We start from the raw sequence: 13,581 nt of genomic DNA on the forward strand, positions 1-13,581 counted from the left end.
AAACTCCCATAGGGTGATTAGCATTGTAGAAATATCCATATAGAAAATATAAAAGATTGCAAATAGAAAGTAGGAAATGTGAGTATAAAAATACTAAATGGAACAGCGGATTCATCATTTATATGATCACATTATTTTGTGAATCTCTTAATTTGTTGAAGCAATTTATTGAAGTAAAAAAATAGCACATTGACTTAATAGATCATATGACTTGGAAAAAAGCTATAAAATTATGAGTATTACAAAGCACTAAAGCAAGCTTTTTATGAGCATCATCTAGTTAGTTCCCATTAACATTATTAAACATAACCCTGTTTATTGATGTTTGAGTTCATTTAGCCCTGTTTTTGTATATATGGTGGTTTATCCTCAGCACTTTGCACCAATTTTCATCACATTTTCTTTCACTTTTGCTCATTTATTTCTATCCTTGTTAGATATTATTTTAATAATCTTCTACACACACACACACACATATATATATATTATATATATATACACATATATATATATATATAATATATATATGTATATTTTAAAATATATTTTATTGATTTTTTTTACAGAGAGAAAGGAGAGGGATAGAGAGTTAGAAATATCGATGAGAGAGAAACATGGAGCAGCTGCCTCCTGCACACCTGCTACTGGGTATGTACCCACAACCAAGGTATATGCCCTTGACCGGAATCGAACCTTTCAGTCCGCAGGCTGATGCTCTATCTATTGAGCGAAACAGGCTAGGGCACCCTCCACATATTTTATTGGATTCTTTACATTCTCTCTTAGTTTGGAGCCAGAATTGAGTCACTCTACTAGAGCTCTCAGCAGTTTAAGAGTGATAGTGGGATTGGCCTTCAATCCCTGTCATCTTGTGAAAGGTATTGTGCATTATAATCATCAGCAAGTAAAATCCATGTAAAAGACACCTCCCTAAGTCTCCTTTCTCATTTTTAAAAATAAATTTGAATGAACACTGGGAGTGGACTTTACTAGAAGCTGAATCCAGTGGGAGTTAGCCCTCTGGAAGGATTTCAGCACTTCCTGTAGTTCATTTACACATAAGTATAGTTTACCTGCTCTCAGGAGATGATGCTGATTATTTAAAAACCAGAGATGCAAAACCCCAAAGCAAGGTGATTTATTTGCGGTCTGGCAAACTTGAGTCTGTTTTGTAACCTTTGAAACGTGGATTTTATGAGTGATACTATTAAAATGTATACTCTAGAGTGTATTGTTAATCATTATTGCTCTACTGGGCCTCATGATTGCCTGTTTGAATTGTAATGCAATTTAATATTTACATTTGAAACACCAAAGGATCTTAAGACATCCCATATATTTCTATGTATCAAATAGGATTCACAAGAAGTAAGGGCTTGCCTCTGAGATAAAAATATTAAATTCCTCTTAGACAGGTGTACAACTTTTGAGCAGTTACACATGGTTAGAGTATCTCCAAAGCACTGAAAGGTCATGGTTACTTACCTGGGTTGTAGGTTTGATCCCCGGCCCCAATGAGAGCATGTGCAAGAAGCAACCAATCCTTGTGTCTCTCACATACATCTATGCTTCTCTCTCTCCCCCTTCCTCCTCCCCTTCCACTTTCTCAAAAAAAAAAAAAAATGTCCTCAGGTGAGGATTAACAACAACAAAATATGTAGAATTTTAAAAATCAATGTTGTTTTTGCACTTCTGAAATAAAATATGTGACCCTAAGGGTTGTGTTTAAATGCTCTGCAGGGTAGAAGAAATCACTTTTCAAAGCTAGTTCTAGTACAAATAAAAACAGAGTAAACAATTGGTACTTCATTTACAATATAGTTCAATGCACCAGCCATTTATTAAGTGTCTATTTTGTGAAATCCCTGCTCAGATTTTAGGGAATGCAGTGATGATGTCAGATCTCCATGTGTGGCTGAAGAGGATTGAAGACAGACATGAGCACATACAACTTTTAGAGAGTATAGATCCATTGCTATGACTTAAGCTCCCATCTTTCAAAGAATGAAAACAATACTGGAAACGGAACTTGAAGTTCCAGATGAATGCACCAGCATTTATTTATTTGTTACAACAAATACAAGACACACTTTCCAGTAATTCAATATTTGTATGGAAATATCAGCAAATACAACTTAAGCTAATCTTTTAAAAACATGTTTAACTAACTCTGTAGATAAATTATAACCTAGGGAGTTCCTTATTTTATGAAGTTCTATAATTAGGTCATTTCTCTGGGATCTAGAATTTGAGCCCTAGTTCTGGTTGTGTTGGCATATAAAATGGCCAAAGCACATGTTCTTTTTATTTGCTATGTACATATTTTATTTTATGCAGTGTCCCAGTTCAGCAAATACCTATGACTAATAGGTGATAGGTACTGGGGTAATTCTTGGATTGAATTCCATTTTCACTGAACATTATACTTCTTGTGTGTTCTTTTTTCAGAAGTGGGTTTACAGTTACTTTGCTACTGCACCAAGCATTTAGCATATGATTGAAGAACAACAGAATGCATAAGTAAAGGGAAATATTTAGACTGTTTAATTTGGGATTTCTCAAGTTACACAGTCTTGTGAAATTTTACCTTGTTGATAATTTTGTTTTCCTTGGGAATTTAGAATATAAAAAAAAATCAAAGCCTTCTAAGACTAAATTAAATTGTGTTTGCTGATATTTCCATACAAATACTGAGTTGCTGGAAAATCTGTCTTGAGTTGGTCAGTCACACTCTATATTGCTGTTTTTAATAAACACAGCACTCTTTCAATAAAAAAGAGGTAATTGGTTTGTATGGCTGACATTTACTTAGACACCTGCTTTAGAATGTTTTCTTCTAATTGAAAGACAAGAGGAAAATAAACTGGACAATGACTGCTAAGGACTGGTTAGTTTAGTTTTTCATAGAGATCACACTTTTTAAATTACTGAGTTATGATATTGAAAATGAAGGGCAAGCTCCTTGTTGGGGGAAAGTGTTAGGGTAGCCCCAATGCAAAATCTTATTAAGAAACTGTCAAGATTCCTCTATTTTACCCTCCCCTCCCCTATTCTGTAAGAAGCAACTGTCGTTTTTGAGTGAGTGCACTGCCAAAGAGACATTTACAAATAAATGAAAAATGTCACAATTGATTTTATTCCTTCCAGAATACTGTGTGTCAGCTTTGTCACGAGCTGTCTTTTCTACTCTGTGTTTTAGATAGATCTCCCAGCTGGGCACTGGAAATAGCTTTTGATGGTTTAGGGACTCTCTCACTTGACCCCAAGTAAGCCCTCTGTTGGTGACCTTTTATAAATGTTTATAAAACCATCCAGCAATTTGAGAATATAAAAACCTTATTTCCTACTTCTTTCTGAAACTGATATTTTTGTCAAAAAGCATTCAGATATTGATATCATTTACTTACATTTTGGATATTGGGGAAAATTACTTCATGCATTATAAAACATTGTCAAATTATACAATTTTATTTCACATTATCTTGCCCAGTACAATATGTGTGTGTGTTTTTTCTTGATTGTCCTCATGCTTAATCTAATAATAAAGCTAACAACAATATTACTTGTAAAGAGGATATCTGGGTATGCTTTTCCTATATTTTCAAAGAACTCTATAGATGTCTAAATTTTTATCACTCTTTCAAAAATAACTTTATCTTGAATACATAAGTCTGTCATACAATTTACATAAAAGATCATTGATTATTCATTCATTATTGCCATCACCTTAAATCAATCTACCAGCAAAACTGCTATCATGTTAACATTATTGAGGCCATTTACGTGTGCTAAGCAATTATATGAATTAGCTTATGTAAATGTTTCACAGTAGTACTTGAATTCTCAGTTAATATGGATTTGAAGGAAAAAAAAAACTAATAGAAATTGCTAGCAGTAGTTTTTATTACAGATATTGCACTAAAGGAAAGTAAAACTTCACATAAATATATTTTAAGAGATTTATTGTAAATCAATATAATTAGTTATAGATCATGCTATCATATGAGATTATTTAGCTCTCTATGTAAAAGATCATGGAATGAACTAATTAGCTATATTCTGTTTCTCTTGTTAAACAGAAGTTGAAGTAATCACTCTTTCATTCAACTAATATTTATTGAGCATCCATACAGTTTACCTACTTTACATTGATGACATGATGGTGAAATACATGTATCTACTTCTCCAGAGTTTACAGTTTAGTGTGAGTCAGTCAAGAAGACTGGCAAGTACAGCTTAGTGTGGTGAGTGAAAACAATAAGGGTAAGCACAGGAAATGAGGTGATCATACAGCCAGGCTAAGGGTAGATGTTCAGGGAGTGAAGTGGTAATGCAAGTTGGAGGAATATTTAGTTACAAAGCAGTTTATGACAACTAAGTATAATATTTAAGATAGAGAGATACATCTAAAGAATTAAGGAAGGGATAGTTCATGAGTTCGCCTGCCCCACCATCCCACCACACCCAACGTCCACCATATTCCACAAGCGCCTCCTGGTAGTCAGCACACATCATAGCGACCAATTGTTCAGTTGTTCTATCATTTGGTCTATTTGCATATTAGTGATGTATATAAATAAAATTTGGTAATTTATGAACTACCATGTTTTTAAAGGCTCCTCATTAAATTATAGTATCTTATAATATCAGATTAATTTAATGATTGTTATTATTTCATCTCTATATCTCATTACAAAATAAAACATTTATAATATATTTTGAGTATATATTTTCTATAGTTAACTAATAAAAAATACACCTGTTTGGAATAAGACCTATAATATTTGAGCTGAAGGCAGTTGCCTTATCTACCTGAAAGCAGAATCTCTCAAAAGAATCCAGAAGTCCTTACAACCTCTTCTGAGTAGCAACTCTAATCTCACTATGTTACAGGGTAGGAAAGGAGCTCGTCTCCCCCTGGTGCCACTTGGGGTGGAGTTCTTGTGATATCCTGAGAAAAGGAATTTCCTTAGACTCCACAGGAGAATGCAGTAGAGTAGAAAGCTATATTTCTGTGGAATTGTAGCCCTGGGTTTCCAAAGTCCTATTTTCCTCAGTCTAGTTATAAGTGTATCTCGGGTTTTAACAGAGCCAAAATCGGTGCCAGTGTCCATAGTTTCCTTTCCATATTTGAGCTGGGTCCAATACAGCATCAGGCTGGCTTAGCCTATATTTCCCACTGCAGTCCATTAGGCCATTGCATGTGGGATCCACATGGCTGCAGGCCACAAGGACAAATGCAAGAGAGATGAGAGCAAAGAGCCACGTAAGCAACAAGAGTCTAAAATAAATAGGGGCAAAAAGAGAGTTAACTCCTTTGTTTAGGGGACTGTGTGTTCCCACAGTTTTGCATGCTTGCAGTGGTCATGCTCATTTGGCCAACCATCTTTGTCCCCAGGTGTGATTGACAGACAAGTACCTTCTTTATGTCACCCCAACTTTACTGTGCATGTCTATGTCTTTCCTTTGTTGGGTCCCTGGGGAGTGTGACATTGCAGCTTCCTGGTGAAGCTGCTCAAATGACATGCGTATGTCTGGCCTTCCCCCTTTGCTCCTTTCCTATAATTGATAACCAGGTAATTTCAACAGATCATCTAAACCCAGACATTGTCCCAAGGCTATCCTATTCCCCATCTATTCTCCTACGGGCCCTTTTATCTGTCTATCTATCTATCTATCTATCTATCTATCATCTATCTATCTATCTATCTATCTATCATCTATCTATCATCTATCTATCTATCTATCTATCTATCTATCTATCATCTATCTATCTATCATCTATAAAAGTCTATGTAACTTAACGACTGAAAGACTGAATGACTAAATGACTGGTCAACCAGTCGCTATGACACACACTGACCACCAGGGGGCAGACACTCAATGCAGGAGCTGATTCCTGGTGGTCAGTGTGCTCCCACAGCCAATCTTCCACAGCCACTTCTACTAGCTGGCTGGCCCCCATGGCCTTGATTGGAACCTCCTTCAGCCCCTCCCACTGTCCAGCAAACCTCCCATGTCCCCTCCCTATGGCCATCTGGTCTCGATGGCCCTGATTGGACTAGCCAGTCAACTTCACATAGCTCCTCCCCTGTCCCTGATCAACCCCAGAGAGCAGGCCAGGCTGAGGGATTCCCCCATGCATGAATTTGTGCACTAGGCCTCTAGTCTTTCCATAAAGTAATTTGCTTTTCTGTAACTGCCCTTTCCTCCCCTTCTCTTCCCCTAGTAAGTTAGGTGGTAATAGTATGAGGCACAGGCTGCCTTGTCTGTTGGTTTTCTTCATTTGTTTCTACCTCTGATTCTGATAGCACCTCTTCTATATCATTTCCTTGGCAGGCAGCCTTACCATTTGTCTTTAACAAATTTTCTTCTTAAGTTACTAAAGGCAATTAATTGTTAAAAACAAACAAATGAATGAATGAATGAACAGACAAGCACAAACAACAAATTTTTTTTCAGAGCAAGTAGGATAAGACCAAACAGCTTTCTATGAGAACAAGTATACAACTTTCAGAAGACCTCTTGTAAAATTTTAACCACAGGATTAGAAGCTGGCTTCTTGACAAGGAAAACATCCATTGTCTTGACAAAGGAGTGTAAATCTCCTCCATTCCATTACTATTTATTGAAAGACTGTTCATGCTAACATGCGGTATGTAGCTTTTATTTTTCTTTAATGCATCTATACCATTTCCAGGAACTGAGACAAACACACACACACACACACACACACACACACAAAAAAAAAAAAAACAAAAAACAAAAAAAAAAACAACAAAAAAAAACAGTTTTTTTTATATTAGTTCAAAGCCTTTTCCCAGCAATACAGTGTGGTGAATGACAAATTCTTCTATAGAAATTTTCATAATTTTTTTTCTTTTAATAGGTACCACCCATTCATATATATTTTACCACAAAGATGAAACAGGAGAATTAAAACATGCCTCAATGCCGAAACCAGTTTGGCTCAATGGATAGAGCGTCAGCTTGGGGACTGAAAGGTCCTGGGTTCGATTCTGGTCAAGGGCATGTACCTTGGTTGTGGGCATATCCCCAGTAGGGGGTGTGTAAGAGGCAGCTGATTGATGACTCTCATCGATGTTTCTAACTTTCTATATCTCTCTCCCTTCCTCTCTGTACAAAATCAATAAAATATATTAAAAAAAAAACATGCCTCAAAACTGGAATAATACAGTTTTGGACACATGTCTTGCTGAAAATAAGGTTTTGTGCATATAACCACAACACTTCTCATATTTCTTTCTCTTACTACATTGCTTGCCTATAACTCCAAACTCTTATTAGATATTTATTAAAATTCAGATAACATGAATTTCCAAGGAAACTTCAGAAATTCTTTCATATCTCTTAGTATCCAATACTTCACGGCATCCCACATTTCATTTATTTAAAATTCATTTACTTTTAACTTGAAATGAAATAAGAAAAAATTATGAAGATAATTTTATGAAGAATCCTGATAGAAATTATTTTTGATCACCATATAGCTGAATGATAGTTTGTAAAATTTTTACATACTGGTTTATTTTCTTCTAAAGTAGAAAATTTCAATGTGTGACAACATAGCTTGATATGTACTAAAACACAAATTAAGATCAGAAAGCTAAAAAATTAATAATAAAAAGGGTGTTTGTGTAAAGATTTGATGCATGTGAAAGTACAATATGTTTACTTATAAATTTAAAGTGGGTTAAACAGTCAACCATTCAGTGTATCCTGAATATGTGGCATGTACATGAAAATGCACTGGATCCTATGAAACATTTAAAAAAAAAACATTCAGGATGCATTAGTGGACACCATTTATGATTTTCATTATTATGGAAGGATCAGAGGAGTTCATTATGTTTTCTGCTACAAAGTTAATTACCATTATAGGAAAACAAAATAGTGACAAAAATAGAGAATAGGAGTATATTTAAGTAGATGCTTTTTATGAGGTGAAGACAACATTAATGAGAGTTATTAGAAAAGTGTTAGCCCTGGCTGGTTTGCCTCAGTGGATAGAGTGTAGGCCTGTGGACTGAAGGATCCCAGGTTTGATTCTGGTCAAGGGCGCATGCCCGGGTGTGGGTTCGATTCCCAGTAAGGGCGTGTAGAAGGCAAACGATCAATGATTCTCTCTCATCATTAATGTTTCTATTTCTCTCTTCCTCTCCCTTCCTCTCTCAGATCAATATATATATCCTAATATATAAAAACCTAGGGTCTGTAACACTGTAATGCACAAAACGACTGAAGGTTTGAATGACCAGAAGTCAGTCCTTCAGTCAGTGCTGGCTTGCCGTGGTGACCCAGCACTGACTGTCAAGGGGGCTATGGATGAGGCCTGGAGAGAGGCCCAGGGAGAGAGAGGCAGGGTCTGATCTGCAGCCTCCATGGCAGCTGTTGATCAGCAATTGCCTCTCTCTATCTCTCTGGGCTTCGCCAGCAGCTGTACCTCTCTTTCTCTCTGGGCCTCCTTTGGAGCTGCTGATCAGTCCCACCTCTCAGTTTAGGCCCAGAGATAGGCCAAGAGACACTGACTGGCATAGACCCTGAAAAATCAGAACCAAATCTGGGTAAACTGTGAGGAGCCAATGGCTACCTAGGAGGTAAAGCTTTTGACACCTACTGGCACAGAAACCAATCAATCAGAACCTAATTTGGGTGAACTGTAAAGACAGAACCTAAGGTGGCAGCTGAGGAGGGGTTTAAAGGGTAACATCTGTTTGGTGTAAGGTATAAGAATTTGGTTCAATTTTTTAATGACTGGTTTGGCAGTACAGTTCATATGGCTGGCTATCAGTCCAGATAAAGAGATTATGTATTTTTGTCTGCCAAGAGCATCTTCTCCTGCTGAAAAAGGCTTTCTTCTGCCTCTCATTTAAGCAATTCAATCTTATTTAATCTATCTGTACTAATAAAAGGATAATATGGTAATTAGACTGAGTCGACCAGCCATCTTCCAGATGTCCGATTTCCTTCTAGACAAAGCCATGGTGGTGGGGGCTGAGGCAGAGAGGACAGTAGGAGGTGAGATCAGGCTGCCAGAGGAGGGCAGTTGGGGGCAACCAGGCTGGCAGGGAAGAGCAGTTGGGGGTGATATCAGGCAGGCAGGAAAGAACAATTAGGGGTGATCAGGCAGGAAGGCAGAGAGGTTAGGGGAAATCAGGCAAGCAGGCAGAGGCAATTAGGGATGATCAGGCTGGCAGGCAGGTGAGCAGTTAGGACCCAGTGGACCCAGATTGCAAGAGGGATGTCTGACTGCCAAGGGGTCCCATATTGGAGAGGGTGCAGGCTGGGCTCAGGGAATTTTGTCCACTGGGCCACTAGTGTGTGTGTGTGTGTGTGTGTGTGTGTGTGTGTGTGTGTGTGTGTGTGTGTATTTATTTATGTGAAAAGGGTTAAATCTGTGTTTTGTAGAATTTTCAGAGAAGGCATTTTGATCACATGTCTTGAGCTATGTATACTATGATAGATGGGAGAATTTGCATAGATGAGATAGGTAAGTAGAAAACTTCATATTTTTTCCCCTTCAGTGACCAAACAGCGTGAACCATAAGGGCAATGGTTTAGGAGGTATTGGGGGAGAGAATGGCAGTGTAAGCAGGAGATGTTAATGACTGGAACAAAAGATTTTTCCTGGGAACTTACTGAATGTGAGGAGCTAGGCAGAGTAGTTTAAACCTGGGCAAAGGACTGCTGTACATGCTTGAGCTGAGCTTGACATTATGAAGATATGGTCTTCTGTGAGATGATCATGAGCTGGATGACAGGCAGCCTGGCTGTCAGGGACATCTGTCTATGCACATAAGAGTAAATTGAATTAAGATACTGATGGGATGAGTGAATGAAGCAATGCAGTGTAAGCAATTAAGCTATATTTTACTGATACTTATTTCTTATTTACAAATTTAACACATTCCAGAGACAGTAATTAGCAATCAGGTTAAATTATTTTGATTACCTCTTTTACATTTAATGAAAAACATCTTTAAAAACTACTTTGTAAGATGTTTGATAATCTACTCTTTCCATCATTTCTCTTTTGTTGTTGCTTCATTCTTTCCCTCTCCCTCATCCTCTCTTGAACTTTTCTCTGTCCTTTCATTTCCACTTTTTCATCTAAAAAACCAAACTTTTAGGGTGGCTTTTATTAAATTATTTTTAGTAATCATTCATCATTTAATAAAGTATTACATAAACATATTTTAAAATCACATAGACTTAAAATGAAAGCATAGCAACCTTGTTATATATCTCCCCAGTTCTGCTCCTAAAAGACAACCATTTTCAACTGTTCTAATTCTTTCTTCTGCTAGCTCTATGCTTTTATAGTTATTTCTTAATTTATAAATTATTGATATTATCATTGACTTCTTGTTTGTTTGTTTTTTTGTTTGTTTGTTTTGCTTTGCTTTTGGAGAGAATGCTTTTTAAGATCTCATGCCCTTCAACCCCAAATATCTTCTCTTCATTTGAATTACAAAATTATATCACACTTTGTGAAATTAACGTTTTTTTACATATATATTGGGTCGGCAACTAAGTGCTTGCGGATTTTTTAAAGAAAATCAAAGACAATTTTTTCATGGAACTAAATAACTTTATTCTGTAATGTATTGCCCATTTTGATCAATGACCTTTTGCCATCTTTCAGGCAGCATCATAATCCCATGTTCAAAAACTGTTGGTTTTTATTAGCAAAAAACTGAATCAGGTACGATTTGACATCATCATCATTATTGAAATTTTTACCATTCAAGGAGTTTTGTAAAGATCGAAACAAAAAGTAATCAGATGGTGCAAGGTCAGGACCATATGGTGGATGTGGCAAAACATCCCAACCAAACTCCATTAATTTTTGCCGAGTGACCAAAGATGTGTGTGGCCTTGCATTGTCATGATGGAATACAACACCTTTTCGATTTGTCAATTCTGGCCGCTTTTCTTCAACTGCATTGTTTAATTTCGTTAGTTGTTCAATGTAGACATCAGAACTGATCGTTCGGTTGGGTGGTAAGAGTTCAAAGTAGACAATTCCTTTGTAATCCCACCAAACTGATAACAAAACCTTCTTTTGATGAATATCAGCTTTTGATGTTGTTTGAGTTGGTTCACCTGGCCTGCTCCACGATCTTTTCCGCTTGATATTGTTGTAAACAACCCATTTTTCATCGCCAGTTATCAGTCGTTTTAAAAATGGATCATTTTCATTACGTTTCTTTAGCAAATCGCAGCTGCTAATGTGTTGCGTTAACTGTGATTCTTTCAGTTCATGAGGAACCCATGTATCGAGTTTTTGAACATAGCCAAGTTGTTTTAAGTGATTTTCAATGCATGTATGTGATACATGAAGCTTCTCTGCAATCTCACGTGTTGTACTGTGACAGTCCGAATTGATTATTGCTTTGATTAGGGCGTCATCAACTTCAACTGGACGACCAGAGCGTTTTTCATCTTTGAGTGAAAAATCACCAGAACGAAATTTGGCAAACCAATTTTGACACTGCCGTTCTTTTAAGGCTTCGTCACCATAAACAGCACATAACTTTTTATGAGCTTGCGATGCGTTTTTCCCTTTGCGGAAATAAAAAAGCAAAATATGACGAAAATGTTTCTTTTGATTTTCCATTTTTCAACGAACGCCAAACGAAAACTACAAAACAGATCAAAAAACTTTTTTTACTGATTAACAGCTGAATAGCCAACTATCGAATAACAAAATGTGTTTTACATTTGTACTACGTCTGCAAACCTAAAAATTCAACTGAAGCCATATATGTGTGAGACCCGCAATTACTTAGCTGCCGACCCAATAATTACTAAGTGAATATTGTTTATTTCTAAATTCGGGCATGTTCTATGAATGTTTCTTTCTCAGATATTTTAAAACTTTCCTGAAATTAACATTTTCCTTTCTTGTTTGCTTAGTTTTCTTTATATCTGTTTTCATTTGTTCCCAAATTGTTCTAGGATAGTAAATGGCTACCAATAACATTTTAAAAATTATTTTTGTGGTCATTGTTTTCAGAGAAAATGACCTTCCTCACCTTTATTGTTAAAGACAGAAGTACAAGATCTTAGTCCTAATCTTAGGAAATGAAGAAAACAAAAGAACCCAATAGAAACTAGTAAAAGTTTTCTTCTGAAAACCAACAAAATAAAATCCTCTTGAATTTGATGGGGAGAGAGACACAGATTGTGAATAGGAAGGGAATGAATCAGACAAGTTAATCTACTGGTGATATTAAACATTTCTATGTTTGTCCCTGAGATATTTTCTTGTGTCCCTTCCTCCTCCTGTGTAGGTTTAACTGTTGTTTCTAAACATGGTACAGTGACCATCCTGGAACATTTCTGTTTTTTTTTTTTTTTTTTTTTTTTTTTTTTTTTTTGTATTAGGAACTGTGTTACCTACATCTCATTTTTATTTCTCCAACAGCTTTCTAAAAAAGGGTGCCTGGGAAAGTTTTCTGACTCTTGAAAAGCTTGAAAGCTTTTAATTCTACTCTCATGCTTGATTGATAGTTTGCATGAGCATAGGCAGCTTCCTCTCAGAATTCTGAGGCTTTTATTATCTCGTAGTACTTGTGCTGAGAAGTCAGAGGAAAATGTAGTTTTTGATGCTTCTTTTCTAGGGAAATTTTATGATCTCTTTGTTGAACATCTCTGTGTCTTTCAAAATGCTCTTTCAGTTTCCTAATGTTCCTGCTATCATTATTTTTGTTGTTGTTATTGTTATATTTTTATTGTAAATTTCTTCTGATTTTGCTCTTTATTTCTGGAATTCCTACTATAAAAAAATGCTGACTATCCTGGATTAATTCTTTGATTTTTTTTCTCCTCTCCCTCCCTCCTACTTCTCATATTTCCCTGATTTAATCATTTATTATAATTTTTCTAATTTTTAGGAACTTTTAATTTTGGGATTGTTCTTATTTTATGATGTCATGTCCTTTATTGGTACAGTGTATTAACTATAGTTTGTTGAAATCTTTTCTTCATGGTTCCTTTTTGGGTTGTTTTACTCTTTGTGAAACAATAAAAGCTGATACATTATGTGAGATTTGTTTTTTGGTGAGTTGTATTACAGAATGAGCCTTTTCATTTTATGTACCTGATGGGGTGTGTGTGTGTGTGTGTGTGTGTGTGTGTGTGTATAATAACTAAGAATAGATATTTTTCACATTTTAGTGCTGAAGAAACGGAGTCAAAATGAAGTTAAGTAATTTTTTTTTTCAAAATTACACAAGGTGCAATACTCTGTTTTTCCATTAGCTCTAAATTACTGAAATTTTAAATTCCTTGTAAGGAATAATAATTTTTTTTTTCTCTTTTGGAGATACAGTTCTGAGTCCAGTGACATTATGGTAAAGTTTGGTGAAATAGTCATAGCTCTTTAAACGGAAGATTAAAGATAACTGAGCATAATTACACATACATTGGAAATGCTGTCTGAAGAATTTTAGTTTATGGCCTGGTTGGGTGGTTCAATTATTGGAGCCATCCTGTATACCAAAAGGTTGCTGGTTCCATCACAGGTCAGGAGGTAGCCAATTTCTCTCTCTCTCT

General features: G+C 36.1%; 1 protein-coding gene across 1 annotated transcript in view; it reads left to right on the forward strand.

The window, feature by feature from the left end:
* The first annotated feature begins 3,197 nt into the window (after positions 1 to 3,197).
* The window catches only part of NAALADL2 (N-acetylated alpha-linked acidic dipeptidase like 2), a 1,040,385-nt gene continuing 1,030,001 nt past the window's right edge, over positions 3,198 to 13,581 (forward strand). Inside the window, exon 1 of the mRNA XM_036443754.2 lies at positions 3,198 to 3,266. The gene's annotated coding sequence lies outside the window, so the exon portion shown is untranslated. The remainder of the gene's footprint in view (positions 3,267 to 13,581) is intronic.

The sequence above is a fragment of the Pipistrellus kuhlii genome, unplaced genomic scaffold (assembly GCF_014108245.1).
Source record: "Pipistrellus kuhlii isolate mPipKuh1 unplaced genomic scaffold, mPipKuh1.p scaffold_m20_p_2, whole genome shotgun sequence".
Classification (NCBI taxonomy): Eukaryota; Metazoa; Chordata; class Mammalia; order Chiroptera; family Vespertilionidae; genus Pipistrellus; species Pipistrellus kuhlii.